We start from the raw sequence: 17,818 nt of genomic DNA, 5'->3' as shown, positions 1-17,818 counted from the left end.
TTTTTGGTTGCAATGCTAGCTCCTTTGCCCTCTGGAATATCATATTTCAAACCTTCTGACTCTTTAATGTACAAGATCCTAAATCTTGTGTCATATTGACAATGACTCCATGATACTCAAATTGTTTCTGTCTGGCTGTTGCAATATTTTCTTCTTCATCTGGGAGCTCTTGAATTAGAATTTTCATTTTGTGATCTCTTTTTAGGAGGTAATCATTGGATTCTTTCAATTTTTATTTTACCCTCTTATGAGGCCAGCTACTAGTGATGCACTAAAATGGAGAAGTGCGGAATAACGGGGGCCAGGCAAGACTGTCAAAGCAATCTATTTATTGACAACCATGAGCAAGATTTTTATAGAGTAGAAAGACAAAGAAGGTAATTATAGGTCACTAGGCTTTCCATTACTGCTTTGTTTAGTTTCAAGATGCCAGACAGTGATGTCAGGTAGGCCTTGACAGTAATCATGTCCTTGATATATCCATACAATATGAAGAGTATGTAAAATGTGTTAATACTCTTGTAGATGAGCTAACATCTTGTGGCTAAAATCCCAGAAAAGGGAAGAGCCCTGGATCTCAGGCTATCAGCAAAGTTCTGATGACAGCCCTATCACTGGGAAACCTCAGAACTGGCTTTTCATGGAACAGCATTTTCCTTTATGAGTCCTTTTACTTGCCTTAGATCATTGTATACCTGAAATAAGCTGAGTCATTCATAGTTGATCATCATGTAATGTAGCTGATATGATGTACAAAGTTTGCCTGGTTCTGCTCATTTCACTTTGCTTCAGTTCTTACAAGTCTTTCCAGGTTTTTTCTTATATCTTCCTGTTCATCATTTCTTATTGCACCACACTAGTCTATTATACTCCTATACCACAGCTTGTTCACCCATTTCCCAAGTGATGGGAATCACTTCAGTTTCCAAGATTTTGCCACCATGAAAAGGGTTGTGATAAATACTTTTTACATATATAGACATTTTCCCCATTTTTATGATCTCTTTGGGATATAGATTTCATAGTGGTAATGCTGGATCAAAGGGTTTACACTGTTTGCCTTTTGAACATTTTTCAAAATTGCTCTCCAGAAGAGTATGATCCTTTTACAACTCCACCAACTATGCATTGGTGTCCCAATTTTCCAATGTCATCTCCAGAATTTATAATTTTCCTTTTCTGTCATATTAGTTATTCTGACAGGTTTGAAGTGGCACCTTAGAGTTGTTTTAATTTTTTTTCCTAATAAAAATGATTTAGAGCAGTTCATATGATGTAAAGCCAAGCAGGAGCAGCTTTCCAGAAGAATGCTGCTGTGAACAGCTTTTCAAGATTCTGATTACACAGTATAGTGAACACTCTATTTATTCCATAAGAAATCAGAGCAAAACATTCACAGAAAATCAAGGTACAGAATTCACAATGTCACAAGCTCCACCTAATCACAGAAAATCAAAATACAGCATTCACAACAGCTTATCACTAAAATCACCACATAATTTTCACCATAGTGGTAACAAAGTTTTGAACAAAGTAGATTCATTTAGTTACTCAATCATTTAGTAACTCAATCATTCAATCATCCTTAAGGAGACTTGCCAATACAATAGTCAAAGTTCTCCATTCATGGGGCACATGAAGTTAAAAATCAATTACTATTCAGTAATCATTCACTATTCAATCATCAGAAAATACACAAGCCCTCCATACCTATATCACTAGTAAATTACAATTTCTCAGTCAGTACACAGTATCAAAGTAAAGTCTTATTTCAACTTATCTCAGGATGGTCTCTCAGTTTCCCTGGATGCACTTCCATGGTCCCAGATCCTATGTGAATTCACTAAACTGTCACCTGTGTTCAAAAGCAGACAGCTCCCACATCCTTGTCCAGCTGTATGAGCTCTTCCTGTTCCATCCTGAAGCTCACAGCATCCAGTCCACCTTAAATCCTTCACAGTCTCTATTCCCAGAAAGTTAAGGCTTAACAAAGCCACAAACAGGTTCATACAAAGTATGATAATCACATTCATGCTTCCTCAGTCTGCATCAGCTCCACCTGACCCTTAGATGTCTTCAGCAGCTCCCAGAAGCTCCAGCTGGCCCACAGACTCAGCAGCTCCTTAGCAGAAGCTCCAGCTGGTTCCTAGAATCAAAATCATTTTTTTCCAGCCTGGGAGGCCTTTTCTATTCAGCCTCCCTGGTAGCAGCAGCTTCTGCCTCCAAGGAATTTGCTCCAAGATCTATCTGACCCAGCAGGGACTTCACTTTATATAAACACATGGTTTTAGCTCCTTCCTGTTTCAGCCAACCCCTTCCTTTTATGTCAGCAATAGGGGTTTAATGGCTTGAGTAATTACTAAGTGCTAATTACCTGTTAGCTTTGCCAATACAAAGGGATCAAATAACATTACTATTACATATGATTAGAGATAGCTTTGATTTATTTATCTGAAAACTGACCATACCATTTCACCATTTATCAACTGGAGAATGGCTTGCATTCATGTAAATTTGATGTACTGTTCTATATATTTGAGAAATAAGGCTTTTATAAGAGGCACTTCCTGTAAAGATTTCCCCACCACCATCTTTCTGATTTCCTTCTAATCTTGTATGCATTGGTTTTGTCTGCACAAAAGATTTTTTATTTTAATATAATAAAAACTAACTTTATATTTTGTAATGTGTTCTATCTCTTTTTTGGACATGAATTCTTCCCTTCCCATACTATTCCTTGCACTTTTAATTCCTTATGGTGTCACCCTTTATGTCTAAATCATGCCAAAAGTCTGACCTATCTAACTTTTATAACATTCTATTTGCTCCTTAGTTTCTTTCTTGTTTCTTTTGGGATTAGATGTAGCAAAATCTGAGAAAGGACGCTTGAGATCTCCCACTAATATGGTTTTATTGAATGCTCTACTATTTGGTGCATACATATTTAATATTGATATTGCTTCATTGGCTATGGAAGCTTTAGTAAGATGCAGTTTCCTTTCTTATCTCTTATAATTATGTTATTTTTTTATTTTACTTTTTATGAAGTCAGGATTGCTACCCCTTCTATTGTTTTTTACTTCAGTTGAAACATAATAAATTCTGCTCCAGCCCTTCAAGTATGTTTTTTGTAAACAATGTATTTTAGGATTCTGACATTTTATGTGCTCTGTTATTCATTTTATGGGAGAGTCCATCCCATTCACATTGCAGTTATGATTACTACCTATGTATTTCCCTCCATCCTATTCTTCCTTTTCTCTTCCCTCTTCTTGTTTGAATCATTTCTCTCCTCACCAATGTTTTTGCTTCTGTCTACCACCTCTCCTAATCTGCCATCCCTTCTGTCCATCCCACTCCAATCTTTACTTGATCTCCTCCACCCCTGATTCCCTATTGGGTAAAATAGATTTTTACATTCATCTAACTGTGTATATAATTCCCTTTTTGAGCTTTTTGAACAATACTGTTGAGTGTAACGTTCAGGTGATGTTCTTCACCAATGGTCCTATCTTCCCTTCCACTGGAATAAGTGTTTCATGCCTCTTCATGTGAAATAAATTACCCTCCACTCTAGCTCTCCCTTTCTTCTGCACGAATTGTAATCCTCTTTCTCATGCCTTAAATTTTGTTTTATATCACTCTCTTCTACCCATCTCTGAATATTCTTTCTAGCTGTGTTATTAGTGATGAAATTTTAAAGCATTACAGATATTATCTTCCCATGTAGGAATGTGAATACTATAGCTCTATTGAATCCCTTGTGTTTTCTTTTCCCTTTTTTACCTATTTATGCTGCTCTTGGGGGACTTGATATTAGAGGTAAAATTTTTAGCTTAATTCTGATCTTCTCCTTATGAAAGCTTGAGTTCCTTATATTTCATTGATCATTTATTTTCCTGTGATATATTATACTTAATTTTGCTGGGTATGTGATTCTTGGTTGTAGTCCTAGCCCCTTTGACTTCCAGAATATCTTGTTATCTTGTTCCATGGAGTTTGATTCTTTTTCTTTTCTTTTTGGAGGGCAATTGGGGTTAAGTGACTTTCCCAAAGTTACTTGGCAAGTATGTCAAGTGTCTGAGACCGGATTTGAACTCAGGTTCTCCTGACTACAGGGCCGGTGCTCTATAAACTGTGCCACCTAACTGCCCCGACTCTGATTCTTTAATGTTGCATTTTCCAAGTGCTATATAATCTTGATTGTAACTTCTCAATATTTGAATTGTTTCTTTCTGGCCACTTGTGGTATTTTTTTCCTTGACCTGATAATTCTGAAAATTTGCTGTAATGTTTCTTGGAGTATATATTGTAGGATCTCTTTCCAGAGGTGTGGATTCTTTCAGTGCCTATGTTTTCTCTGATTGCAGGACAACAGGGTAGTTTTCTTTGATAATTTCTAGAAAGTTGCTGTCCAGGTACTTCTTTTGTTTATGGCTTTCAGGTATACTAATGATTCTTATACTGTCTCTCCTGGATGTTTTTGCAAGATCATTTTTTTTGATGATATATTTTACAATTTCTTCCATTTTTTCATTCTTTTGAATTTTTTTGATTGATTCTTCATGTCTCATAGAGTCATTAGCTTCCACTTTTCCAATTCTAACTTTTAGCTTTTGTACTTTCTGTTCCATTTAACCAATTGTACTCTTTGAGGAGTTGTATTCTTCAATGGATTTTTCTATCTCCTTTTCCATTTTACCAATTTTACTTTTTAAGCAGTTTTCCAAGCTATTGACTTGTTTTTCCTAATTCTCTTGCATCACTCTAATTTCTTTTCCTAATTTTTCTTTTACTTCTCTCATATGATTCTTAAAACTCCTTTTTGAACTCTTCTATGAGTTCTTTCTGGGCTTGAGACCATTTCCACTTTTCTATAGCATTTTGTCCATAGGGATTTAGACATTGTTGTCCTTCTCTGAATTTGTGTCTTGGTCTTTCTTGGCCTTCCCTGTTACCACAGTAACTTTCTATGGTTATATTCTTTTGTTGTTGCTGTTATAATTTGCTTAACTTTCTTTTGCCATTTTCCTTTCTTTTAAATTCAAACTCTGAACCAGTGTGGAAGGGGCATTATTTCAAGCTTCTTATACTAGTATCTGCTGGCCCTGGTTTTTCACCTGGTGTGCTGATGTTGCCCTGATCCTCTCAAGTGCCTCTCCTATCTGATTCTGTGATGAGCTGGTGGAGTGAGGGAATGGTTGGCACTGATGAAGGCCACAGGGGTCTTGCAGCTTACTTGGTGCAGAGTAATGATCCTAGTGGTGGTTATAAGGTTGGGCTGAGGCCTGGTGGGGTGTTTATGCTTTCCCCCAGGGCTACACTTAAACATGTGGAGGTCTGGACTCTGGAGGATGCTAATTCCCCTGGTTATGCTAAGACACATGAAGGTCCTGGTGTTGGTGTTTGCCTGCTCCTCTACAGTAGAGCTCAGGATCAACTACTGCTTTGCTGAGGTGAGGCTTGCACTGGTTTTCTTGGATGATTCCTCTCCTGGGATGCACTCCCTTTTTAGGTGAGGGAGATGGCTCTTTTTTGCAGCTCTTCCAAGTTTCTTAGACAACAAGATAGTTTTATACTTTTTGCTAGTTTTGCTATTTTAGGATTTGTTTTTGGGGTGCTGTTTTTTGGTTCGTTAAAAGTGAATATGGGACAGTTGCAGTGTTTTACTGCTTATTCTACTATCTTGGTTCCTGGAAGTTAATCCACTTATTATGCATTTTAAGAAGTTCTCTCCAATTATATTTTGTATTTCTTGAATTTGAATTCTTTGAATTATCCTGCTTTTATTATGATATTTTCTTCCATATTTTTGTACCCCATATACTAAACTATTGACTTTTTCATGATTTTCTTCCATCACTCTAACTTCTCTTCTCATTTTTTCCTCTGCCTCTCTTACATTATTTTTAAAATCCTTTTTGAGCTCTTTCATGGTGTAAGACCAATTCATATATTTTTCTTTGAGGCTTTGGATGTAGCAGTTTTGGCTTTATTGTCTTCTTCTGAGGTATCTTTTGATCTTCCCCATATCCACAGTGACTTTCTATACTCAGGATTTTTTTCCTGCTGTTTGTTCTCCCCTCCCTACCTCCCTAGCCTATTACTTAACTTGTAACTATGTAAAAGTGAGACTTTGCTTCTGGAGTGGAAGTGCCACTGAATGAAGCTTCAGCTTTTTTGCAGCTGTTTTTCATGTATAATTCTGTCAGTTTCCTCCTTCCCCCAATATTGTAGGATCTATAGAGTGTGTTTAGTACTCTCCTAAACTATTCTCTTATCTGTGAGCATCCATAAGCAGTCTTTACCATCTTGGAACTGTGAATGGGGTGCCAGATCACTTGCAGCACTTAGTTCTGGTATGTTAGTACTCTTCATTACCATGGTACTGAGACCCAGTACTTTGATACAGATCTAAGTATATACAATCCAACATAGTCCTGCCCCCAGTACCAGCAAAGGGACCAAATAACATACTTCTGACAAGTTGCTTGATTCCCTTACTGTCTATGTGCTGAGATATCTAAAAACCACTACTGCCACCACTGATTTAATCACATGAAGATCTATTGCAGGTTTGGTGGGTGAGGTGTGTGCTAGAATTGCACTCTCCTCTCAACCCTCCACAACAGAAATTTCTTGCCAACTTTTTAGGCTGACTAGTTTAGTTTCATGCCATCCTTTTATGGGTTCTACCACTCTGCAATTTGTTTTGTAGCATTATGTAAGGGTACTTGGAGCGGTTTTGGAGAGAGTTTAGGTGAGTCCCTTCATTTTCTGCATGTTGACTCCTTTCTTCAGTAGGAGCTTACAATGGGAAAAGACAACACACAAAAGAAGGCTGAAAAGTGGTAAAAAGAAAACAGAGGATATAGGGTAATTGATGTACTGTATAAACATTTCATGGAGTAGAAGAGCAGAAGAGAGACTAATAGATGTAATAACATAGACATACATATATACCTATGCAAACACACACACACATATGGTAGGTTTAAGATGAGGGGAATAAATTGGTACTAAATCTTAGACACATAACTTATAGAAGAAAATAAGCAAAGGTGTCTATTGTTTTATGTATCCAAAGATGGAGTTACTTGGTTAAGAACTCATTATTTTATTTTAAAAAATACTGGTAAAATGTTGCATCAGTCTAGCAGAAATTAGGTTTGGTCCAACACTTTGCACAAGGTACCAAGATAAGCTGACAAATATAAGTAGTCACATCATAAATTATAATTATATAGTTTAAACAAGGATACAATCTAAATATGGTAGATATGGTGTGGATTTGTGATATCATATAAAATCCTCCTTATTTGGTTCTTTTAATAAGGGAATATTTATATTTTGGTATTTATGTTCAGTATAATTTTTAAGAGAAAAAAAGGAACAGTGGACTTCAAATTGAGTTAAATATTTTAGTGATTATTTTACATTATTGACATTTGAATGAACACCTCCCTTCCTTAGAACCCATTATCATAAGTTAAAAAAAAATAAAAGAGTTGAGCATAATGAACCAACAAAGCAGATAAAGTTGACATCTTCTGTAATAGTCCACATCAATTGTCTATCATTCCTCTATCAAAAGAAGCAATGTTTTACTGTGGATCATATTTGAACTATATGTTTCCTTTGGTTTGTCTGTGTTTGTTTTAATCCATGATGGAAGAGACATAGCCAATTTTGTAGAAAAGGGGATTTTCTACTCTTCTTACATTATCCAACACATAATCCATTCAAAGAACTACTTTCATTTAGGCATGCCTTGTCCGGTCGAGTATTCTGTAATAAATTTTCAATTGGGGCTTCTAGGTGGCCCAGTGAAAAGATCACCAGTCTTGGAGTCAAGAGGACCTGACTTCAAATCCTGCCTGAAACACTTAACACTTACTATCTGTGTGACCTTGGGAACTTAACCCAAATTGTCTTGCTCTACCCCCTCCAAAAAGCAAAAAAAAAAGTTTTCCCTTGATTTATTGAAAGTGGGATGGATTGCAGGGTGAATAGACTTTGAATATATACCACAAAATCCACATAATAGTTTGAAAGTATAAAAAGGTCTCCATTCATTTCTGGAGACCAGCGTACTGCTTTGGTGAAATCATAATCCCTCTTTAATGGGACTGCACAAAAGCCAGAGGACCAGGCTGAATATCAGCCACAGTAGTCAGTACGATGACAGATAGGAGAAAACATTTGGGAGAGGAATGCAAGTACGAAAATGTGCTTGGCTAAGGCTCTCAGCACCTGCCAGCTGTTCAAGGTACCTGACAAGCTCTGGTGCACCCCAAGAGTATAAATGGAGAGTAGCAGTTGCATGCCAGATTCTGGCCATTGGCAGTTTGCCTCTGCCTGGCAGCTGTTCTGGGAGTAGTTTCATCCTATGATTGATGACAGGTACTAGAGAAAACCAGAAAACAGAGCAGTGTGCCCTTTTGAACATCCCTTAGACTCCTACTTCTTTTCCTATCAGCACTCACTGAATTGGACAAAATACAGAAAGGAGAATTCATAAAGTTTGGAATGATTGACTCTTCAATGAATACTTTATCAATTGATTAGTATTATATTGTTGGTAATGGTAAAAATTTGGTAATCATAAATTTAAAGTTCAATTATGGAAAGTGGGATAATGAAAATATCATTTTCATAATTGCAATGTGGGAAAAGCCCTTTTAAATAAGCATTAAATCATAACTATTTTGTCATCATTACCAATCAGGACCAAAAAAAGTCAGTTACTCAAGCTTAATACCTCAATAGCTTTTCTACAAATACCAAATATGTAATTTTTGCTTTTAAAGATTACAAGGAATTGGTATCCAAAGAGATAATTAAATGAAATGTTCCTAAATGACTTTTAAAACTAGCTGCTTTTAGTGAACTGGACAGTTGCTTAAGCTTGTAAAGTCACCTTTCAAGTATAATTGTAAAGGGTCATTTATTCTGCCTTTAACCTTCAACTTGAAATATGATAAATTATTCACTATGCAATCTCTACTAGAGAACATGAGAGATGATTAGAATATACTAAATTAATTGCCCTTTTAGATATACAAATAGAAAAAGGAATTTGAATTGCGGTACATTAGATTGTAGATTAAATTATTCAGATATTAAGAACCAAGGACCATCAGAATAGTGACAGCCTTGAAAAATGTAAAATTTAATCAGCAAAAGTTTTGAGTCAAGAAACAATATACCTTTATAATATAGGATAAGTCATTAAAATATTTTAAGTATCTTTTATGTGACAGGTACAATTGTGTAGGGGCTGGGGATACAAATATAAAAATAAATCCAATACCCCCTACAAGGAGCTTATATTGTACTGGGAGACAAAACAAACATTAAATTAAATGTAAAATGCAGTATAGTAAATGATTTCTATGAAATGACACTAGTAACTGGGAAAAATAAGAAAAGGAATATCTATCATTTGTATAGTGCTTTCTAGGTTCTAAGGACAGTGCTAAGGTTTTACACTTGCTATCTCATTTGATCTGCACAACTGTCCCAATATTATGCCCTATATCTCCCACAACGAGACAAACACTGTTTTCCAAGGGTTACGCAGTTGAGGCACCAAGGAATGATTGGAGTTTATTGGGTAGTGGTTGACATGATAAGACCAGAAACTTAGGAAAACACTGAGGCATTAGTGTAGAAGATGGATTGAAGTGGTAGAGGACTGAAATAATTAGATAATATAAGGGCATATTATAGTAAACTGAAAACTTATGAACATTAGAGCTATTGTTGGATCATATGAATGGATGAAATTAGAGATATATGATTTTGTGGAGATAGAAATAAGGTTTGCTAATGGACTGTACATACGGGATGAGTGAGAGTGAGGAATAAAGCATGACATAGATGTTAGGAATTTGTGAAGAGAAGAAATGCTGATTTCACCTTCACCAAAGAGGTATATTTGGTGAGGAAAGATAATTCATTCTGTTTGGGGCGTGTTGAATTTGATATGTTTATGTGACAATCAGTTTGAAGTGTCCATTGGAACAGAGGCTATCAAACTCAGTGCCTACTCACTAGAAGAAGGTGGCAGAAATTTTAAGTGTAGTCCAAAACAAAGTAAAATGGAATTGTATCTTTTTAAAAATATAATACAACATGTTAATGTATAATAGAACAATGTTAATCTGTTATTTCATAAGTAAATATACACCCTACATTGATCATTTCTATTTGACATCAACTCTACAACATTAGGCAATTTGTAATACAAAATTGAAGCTCAAGACAGATACTATACTTGGAAATATAGATCTGGAAGTAATTTACTTAGAGATATTAATCACAACTTAATAAGAGTGCATAGAGAGAAGAAGAGCTAGAATGCCACCTTATGGCTATACCCAGGAGTAGGTAGCTGTGATAGTAATGGCAATTAAAGATTCCCCTGTATTGGCTTAGTTTTCAAATTGATTGTGTTAAAACCCAGAGCTTGTTAATCCCACCTGTGGGATGGGCTTGTTGATGTGAAAAGAAAGTCCTGAATTGGGAGGAGCTGGTGATGTAGATTTGGAGAGACAAGAGAGAGGCAGAAGAACTTTTTGGAGGCAGCACCTCGTGGAGGCAGAGAAAGAGACTGATAGAATTGCTAGGGGACACTTTGAATCGCCCTGGACTTTTGAGACCTGCCCCCTGAGCTGCCAAGGACTGAGGAGACATGGCTGTTTTGCTGGTACTTTGTCTGTCTGTTTTGATGTTGTTTTGCCAGATTTGTCCACTGGTGAAAGACAGTCCTGTTGTTGAAGAAGTCCTGGAACCTGGCTTTTGGTTAAGAAGCCCTGAGACTGTCCTGTAGACAGAGAGTGAATACTGTCCACTGGTGAAGGACAGTGCTGTTGTTGCAGGGGTCTGGAGACTGTCCTGCAGGCAGAATGAATACTGTCCACTGGTGAAGGACAGTGCTGTTGTTGTAGGGGTCTGGGAACCTTTCTGTTGGTTTGAGAAGTGTTCTGTGATTTGATCTGCATTCTGGGAAGCCATTGTCCAGGGCCCCCCTGGCTTTGAAAAACCCAGATGCTGATTTGGTATGGATATAATGGTTGGACAGTTTGGAAATCTGTCTACTTGATCTGTTTCTGTCTTGATAATTCTGCCTGTATGCTTTGAAGTTCGGGGTGCTGACCTCTTTCCCCTGAACAAGGTAAATGATATATGTCTGACTGATTAAAGTAAGCTTGTTAACCCATTTTGAGTTGCTTTCCTTTAACAAAGCAGATCCAAGAACCTGTGCTAGCAGCCACCCTGGGGACAGCGGGGTGCTTGCTGCTACAGTAGCATGGCAAGGTCGATGAATCAGCAAAAGAGGAAGAAGGAAGAGACAGTTAAGGTAATGAGAAAATAAGATTGTCATTAAAAAGAAAGGGAAAAAATGCATTTATTATTGAGGGTAGGTGTGTAGGAGACCCATTGTTGGCAATGGGTTCAAGACCCCATTTCAGTGTTCATACAAATTTCTATGTAATAAGCCTACTGCCAAAAGGAAGAATAGAACTTGTGGGCACAATAGGATAGGATCTCTGGTCACAGTTACAGGTCACAGAAGAGGACCTATAATTGCACACAGGGCAGTAGCAACATTGGTCTCAATTCCATGACAGAGAGGAACACTATCAAATGTGGCTACAAAAGAGCTGGGGACATGAGTATAATCCTAGGGCCAACAGAAATACTAGTACTTATGCCTACAGAGGAACAAGGGCCATTCATGAATAAATACCAGGGCAGAGGGCAGGACAGCAGTGTCCAGAATTCTCATTAGATCATACCATTTTGGAAGTACCAAAATTTATAGACTCTTAGAATTAACTTTGAAAACAGTTATACAAAATATCTGAAGCTTTGGATTTTGGTCCTTCCATTCTTGGAGCAGAGACAAACTACCATAGAGTCAAAAACTAAAATATACCCAGTAGAAGGAATAAAAAAAAAATTACAAAAAGGAATCTGACCAATGTCTCAACTTCTGGGAGCCAAGATTGAGGAATAAACAATGAATTGCTGTAACTCTTCCAGGTTCACCTCCAAATAACCACAAAATAGAACTCTCACACCACTCCTGGAACAGCAGAAACAGCAAAAAGATGAAGTGAAACAATCTTTTAGCCCAAGAAACCTGGAAGATCCGTAGGAAAGATCTGTTTCACTTGGGTAAAAAGGGAGTGCAGTCTAGGGGAGGAAATATCCCAGCAAGCCCTGCTTCAGCAAACTAGCAGTAAATCCTAAGTCCCAGTGTGGTAGATTAGGCAAACACCCAATGCTGGAAATCCCTGCATGCTTCAACATAGCTAGAGGAATGGGCAGACTCCTTCTGAGAATCACCAAATGTTTCACCATAGCCCCAGGTAAACAAGCAGCTTCCAGCAGTCAGACCACCACATTCTTCATTGTAATTGCTAAGAAACATACAAATGTCCCATTGACTTCAGCAGACACCACACATCAAAACTAGGTCCCTGGCTCAGCCCCAGGTAAGCCATTAGACCCTTACAGCACCCAGGAGTTCCAGCCACTTTTCAACCCACTTGTTCAGTGCAGCAGCAGACATGAGGGTCTCCTGTGGGCTTTAGGGCAATATCAGTGCAGCACCAAATAAATAATCAAGGCCTGCAGCCCTTGACACAAGAAGCATGAAATAGTTCCTCTGCCACCAGGGAGCAGAGTTCAAATTTAAAAGAAAGGAAAAGAAAACCAAAAGATCAAAAAACAACAGAAAATAGATTCTGAAAATGCAAAGTTCTTATGGTGACAGGGAAGATCAAGATCCAAGTCAGAAGAGGACAATATCAAACACTTATGGACAAAGCCCAAAACAAAAATGGGAAATAATTTCAAGAACAAAAAAGCTCAAAAAAAGATCTCAAAAAGAAGCTTAAAAATCATATAAGTGAGGTAGAAGAAAAATTAGGAAAATAAATGAGAGTGATATGAGAGAATTTTGAAAAAAAAAAGAAGAGTTAACAGTGTGGAAAAAGAAAATAACTACTTAAAGCGTAGAATTGGCCAAATGGAAAAGGAAGTATGAAAGATAACTTAAAAAAATAACCTTTCAAAGTCAGAATTTGACAAGTGAAAGTTAATGACTCTACGAGACATCAAAATTCAATCAAATTTAAAAGAATGAAAAAAAATGTATAAAATGCAAAGTACTAAATGGGAAAAAGGAAAAAAAAGACATGGAAAATAGATCCAAGACAAACAATGTCATAATCATTGGACTACTTGAACACCATAATCAAAAGGAAAACCTGGACTACATCTTTTGACATATTATCAAAGAAACCTTCCCTAATATGCTGGAAACAGAGGGCAAAATAGACATTACAGAATGAACAAAATGACCACAATGAGACATCCCAAAATTTAAGGGATGCTGCCAAAGTAGTAGTTAGGGAAAACTGTTACAATGGAGCAGAAGAACAAGGAGGCAAAAGGGAATGGGAAAACCTTACTCACATTGAATTTGGCTTAGGGAGGGAATGACATACACACTAAATTGGGTAACTCATCCACCAAGAGAGAAGGGGGGCAGGGGATGACAGGATGATGGAGGGGAGGGCAGGTTATGGGGGAGGGTAGTTAGAAGCACACACTTTTGAAAAGGAACAGGGTCAAAGTAGACAATAGAATAAGTGTGAGATGGGATAGGACAGAGGGAAATATAGTCAGTCTTTCACAATATATCCACTATGGAAATGTTTTGAATAACTTCACATGTACAACCTATATTGAAGTGCTTATCTTTCCAGTAAGGGTGGGTGATGAGGGAGGAAGGTAAATAACCTGAAATTCAAAGTTTTAAAATCAAATTTTAAAAATTATTTTTATCATCATCATCATCATCATCATCATCATTTTTATTATTTACATGCATCTGGGAAATAAGGTATACAGACACTTGGGTGTGGAGATCCATCTTCCCCTACCAGAAAGTTGGAGGAGGATGGGAGAAGATATAGGAGACAGCAGATTAGGGGAAGGGGTATATAGTTAGATCACTGTTTTGTGGTGGCGGGTAGGGGAAAGATGAGGACAAAATTTGTAACTCAAAATCTTGTAGAAATTAATGGTTTAAAGTTAAAAATAAACATAAAATTAAATTTAAAAAAGAAATCAGTGTTACAAATTAGATACAAATTGCCACAGTAATCTAGTGTTTGACAAACCCAAAGATCTAAGATTTAGGTATGAGAAATCATTGTTCAACAAAAACTGTTGGGAAAAAAATGTAAAGTAGTTGGGCAGAAACTTGGCATACATCATCATCTCACCTGTATACTGGGAAAATGTCAAAATGGATACTTGATGTAGGTATAAATGGTGATATAATAAAATTAGGAAAGCATAAAATAGTTCACATGTCATATCTATGCATAAGGGAAGAATTTAGTATCAAACAAGAGATGTAGAGTGTAATGGAATATTAAAAGAATACTTTTATTGGATTACATAAAAAGGTTTTGTACAAATAAAACTAGTGCAGTAAAGATTAGAAAGAAATCAGAAAACTAGGAAAATGTTTACAAAAAATTATCTTATAAAGGCCTCAATTCTCAAATATATAGAAAGCTTTGTCATAGTTACAAGAATATGAATCATTTCCCAAACTGAAAAAAAATAATTCAATAAGAACTGAAAGTATTCAGAAGTATAAATCAAAGCTAGGTGTTATCATATGATAAATTATCTAAATGATTATTATTTAGAGAAATGAAAATTAAGAAACCTCATTGGTACAATCTCATACCTATCAGGTTCATTACTATGACAGAAAAGAAAATGACTAATACTGGTGTGGGATGAGGTATAACTGGGACTCCAACACAATGCTGATTGAATTATTATCTGATCCACCTATTAACTGATCCAAGTGGATATAGTGTCAGACCTGGAATAAAGAATATTCATTCTTCTAAGTTCAAATCTGGCTTCAGACACTTAATAGCACTTACTAGACCTTGAGGAAGTCACTTTGGATCATTTGCCTCAGTTTCTTCATCTTTAAGATTAGCTGAAGAAAGAAATGGTAAACCTCTCCAATACCTTTGCCAAGAAAATCCCAAATGAGGTCATGAAAAGTCAGACACAACTGAAAATCCTGAACAACAACAGCAAATATCCTTTTTTCTTATTTAAATTATCTGTATTTAAGATTCCTCATTTGTAAAATAAAGTGGACAAATAATTCATCTCTAATTTTTTTCTGGTTACAAATATTTTATTTCTACCACTATTCTAATTAAAATTGTCATAATACTCTATTTTGTTACACATTTCCCAATAACAGTTCTATTGTACTACATAAAATATTTGATTGTTAGAATGTGTGAAGAGAAAGGATCCTAAAACTACTAAAAGACCAGATTAAGAGATGCTTAGTAAAGCCACCCTTTATAAGTGAATCTGACCCTAATTCTACATATAGAAAAAGATTTCAGAATAAGTATAATATCATGTCATTGGGTAATTTTTTTAGCTTTAGTTGAATTGTCTATAAATTTGGAATAATGATATCTGTACTACTTATATCACATGATTAAGGAAAGTTTTTTTAAACATTAAAGTATCTTTTGAAAGTAATTATTATTTAAATACCTGATATAATAATAGAATATGAAAATTCTGTTAAAGTAGAGGTCTCACTGACATGGGTATCAGAAAGATGTATAAACATATATACAATAAATAGCTTTATTCAATTCAATGGTTATCTTTATTTTGGAACCAAAAATCAATTATTGAATAAAAATAAAGACATTAAAATATCTTAAAACTTTGATTTTTCAAGGTGTATAGCTTGGTCTGGACTGATAGAGAATTTAAATATAATACTGATATTTTAAAAGACTCCTCCCCCTCCCCAATTGATTTTTCTTCTTATTAAGGTAGTTATGATCAATGATTGTTTTGGAAAACATCTAAAATACATTAGAATTTAACATCTACCAGGCTAGTGGAGGTAGAGGATTATAGTGGATACACATTGTCATAGAAAACAAATAAAAGATAAAATGATTTTAACGTATTGATAAAATGATAACAACTACTACTCTCTTATGAAGCTTTTTCTGGCAGGATTAATGGAAGCCTCTTTGTTTGAGGAGTAGAAGCCTCGCCATGATGCTGGTGGCTATTAAAAGGCTGAGCTGCTTAGTATGCATGCAGTACAAAAGTACTAGAAGTGGAGGAGGAACTTGGACCCTAAGAGGGAATCACATTTTACGGGGAGTGGAAGAGACATTTTCCTTTACTCATCCCTTCCCTCCAAACATCAACCACATTGCTGTGAAGGTGAACTTCTCAAACAGTAGGAGACACTTTATCCAGGATAGAGGTAAGACACGATCCATATAATCATGAATCTAGAGAGCTAGTCTCCCAAAGCAGATTATCTAGGAGGTGGGGGCCTCTAGCAGCATATAATCAATTAATTATTTTATTTTTTGCAATCTCTTCTATTTCTTGTTTGATCATAAATGCTTCCTTTATCCATAGATCTGATAGGTGCATTTTTGCATACTCCTTTAATTTATATATCATCATTTTTGTCTAAACCATTTAAAATTTTTGACCTGTAAATCTTCCAGATGAATTTGGTTACTATTTTATCTAATATTTTAGTTCTTTCATAATTTGATTGAATAAATTAATTTAGGTAGAATTGTCAATTTTGAAAATATATTGTCTCAGTCTACCTATGAACAACGAATACATACCTCCAATTGTTTAGATTACATTTTATTTCTGTGGAGGGTGTTTTGTAATTGTTTAATAAAATCACTAAGTTTGTTTTGGCAGGTAGAGTCCCTAGAATTTTATATTGTTTACATCTATTTTTAAAGGAATTTCTTTTTTTTTTTCTTTTGCTGTTGGGTTTTGTTGTTAGAATATAGAAATGCTTACGATTTTTTAATGGTTATGGGATTTGAAGATCTTTCATGCCCCTTGATATTGCTGACATAGCAGGAAGTTGTGGGGCAGGAGAAAGCCTGGAGCTGAGCTGGAGGCAGCACAGTGCCTGGAAGCAGTGGCAGTGGCTCACAATCCTTTTTTTGAGGCAGCCAGAATTTCAGCTAAGGACTCCTGCTGAGGACTGCCGGGGGTGGGAATTGCCAGGTGCGGGAATTGCAGAGGGCCAGACCTGCTGGGAGCAAGCTTTGTGGATGCTGAGCAGTTGCTGTGATTGAGGAGAGGGAGATCTTTGAATGAGGTAGCCTGTTCTGTTTTGAAGGCTTGAGAATTTGGGTGTTTACTGCATTAACTATGTGTGCCAACTCCATGGCTATTGTGATGGCTTTAACTTTCTGGTTTTTGGACTCAGTTTTCTGGTATTTTAATAAATGTTCTAGCTTTGTTCATAATGTAGAGAGCCTGTTATATCCCCTGATTAATAATCATATCAGCATATTTATAGTTATGATAGGCATTGTGAATACTGCATTGTTGAAACAGATTTCTGTGGGTTTATTTTATATCCTGAAAATTAGGGGAAGTTGGTAGGGTTCTCTAAATATGTCAAGCAAAAAGTGATAGGTTTTATTTTCCTAATTCCTATCTTTATTCTTTTAATTCATTTTTCCTTTTATTACTGCTATAGCTATCATTCCTAATAAAATATTTCTTAAGGCCATTAATAATGAACATATTTTTTTATCCCGATCTTATTGGGAACATTTCAAATTTAAATACAATACAGATAATACTTGCTCATGGTTTTAGATAGAATCTACCTTTCATTTTAGGAACATATTCATTGATTCCTATCTCATTCTTTTAATAGGAA

Source organism: Petaurus breviceps, unplaced genomic scaffold, assembly GCF_028583685.1.
Source record: "Petaurus breviceps papuanus isolate PSGF00001 unplaced genomic scaffold, PetGlider_PUasm1.0 40, whole genome shotgun sequence".
NCBI classification, from domain to species: domain Eukaryota; kingdom Metazoa; phylum Chordata; class Mammalia; order Diprotodontia; family Petauridae; genus Petaurus; species Petaurus breviceps.
Note: the sequence above shows the minus strand (reverse complement) of the source record.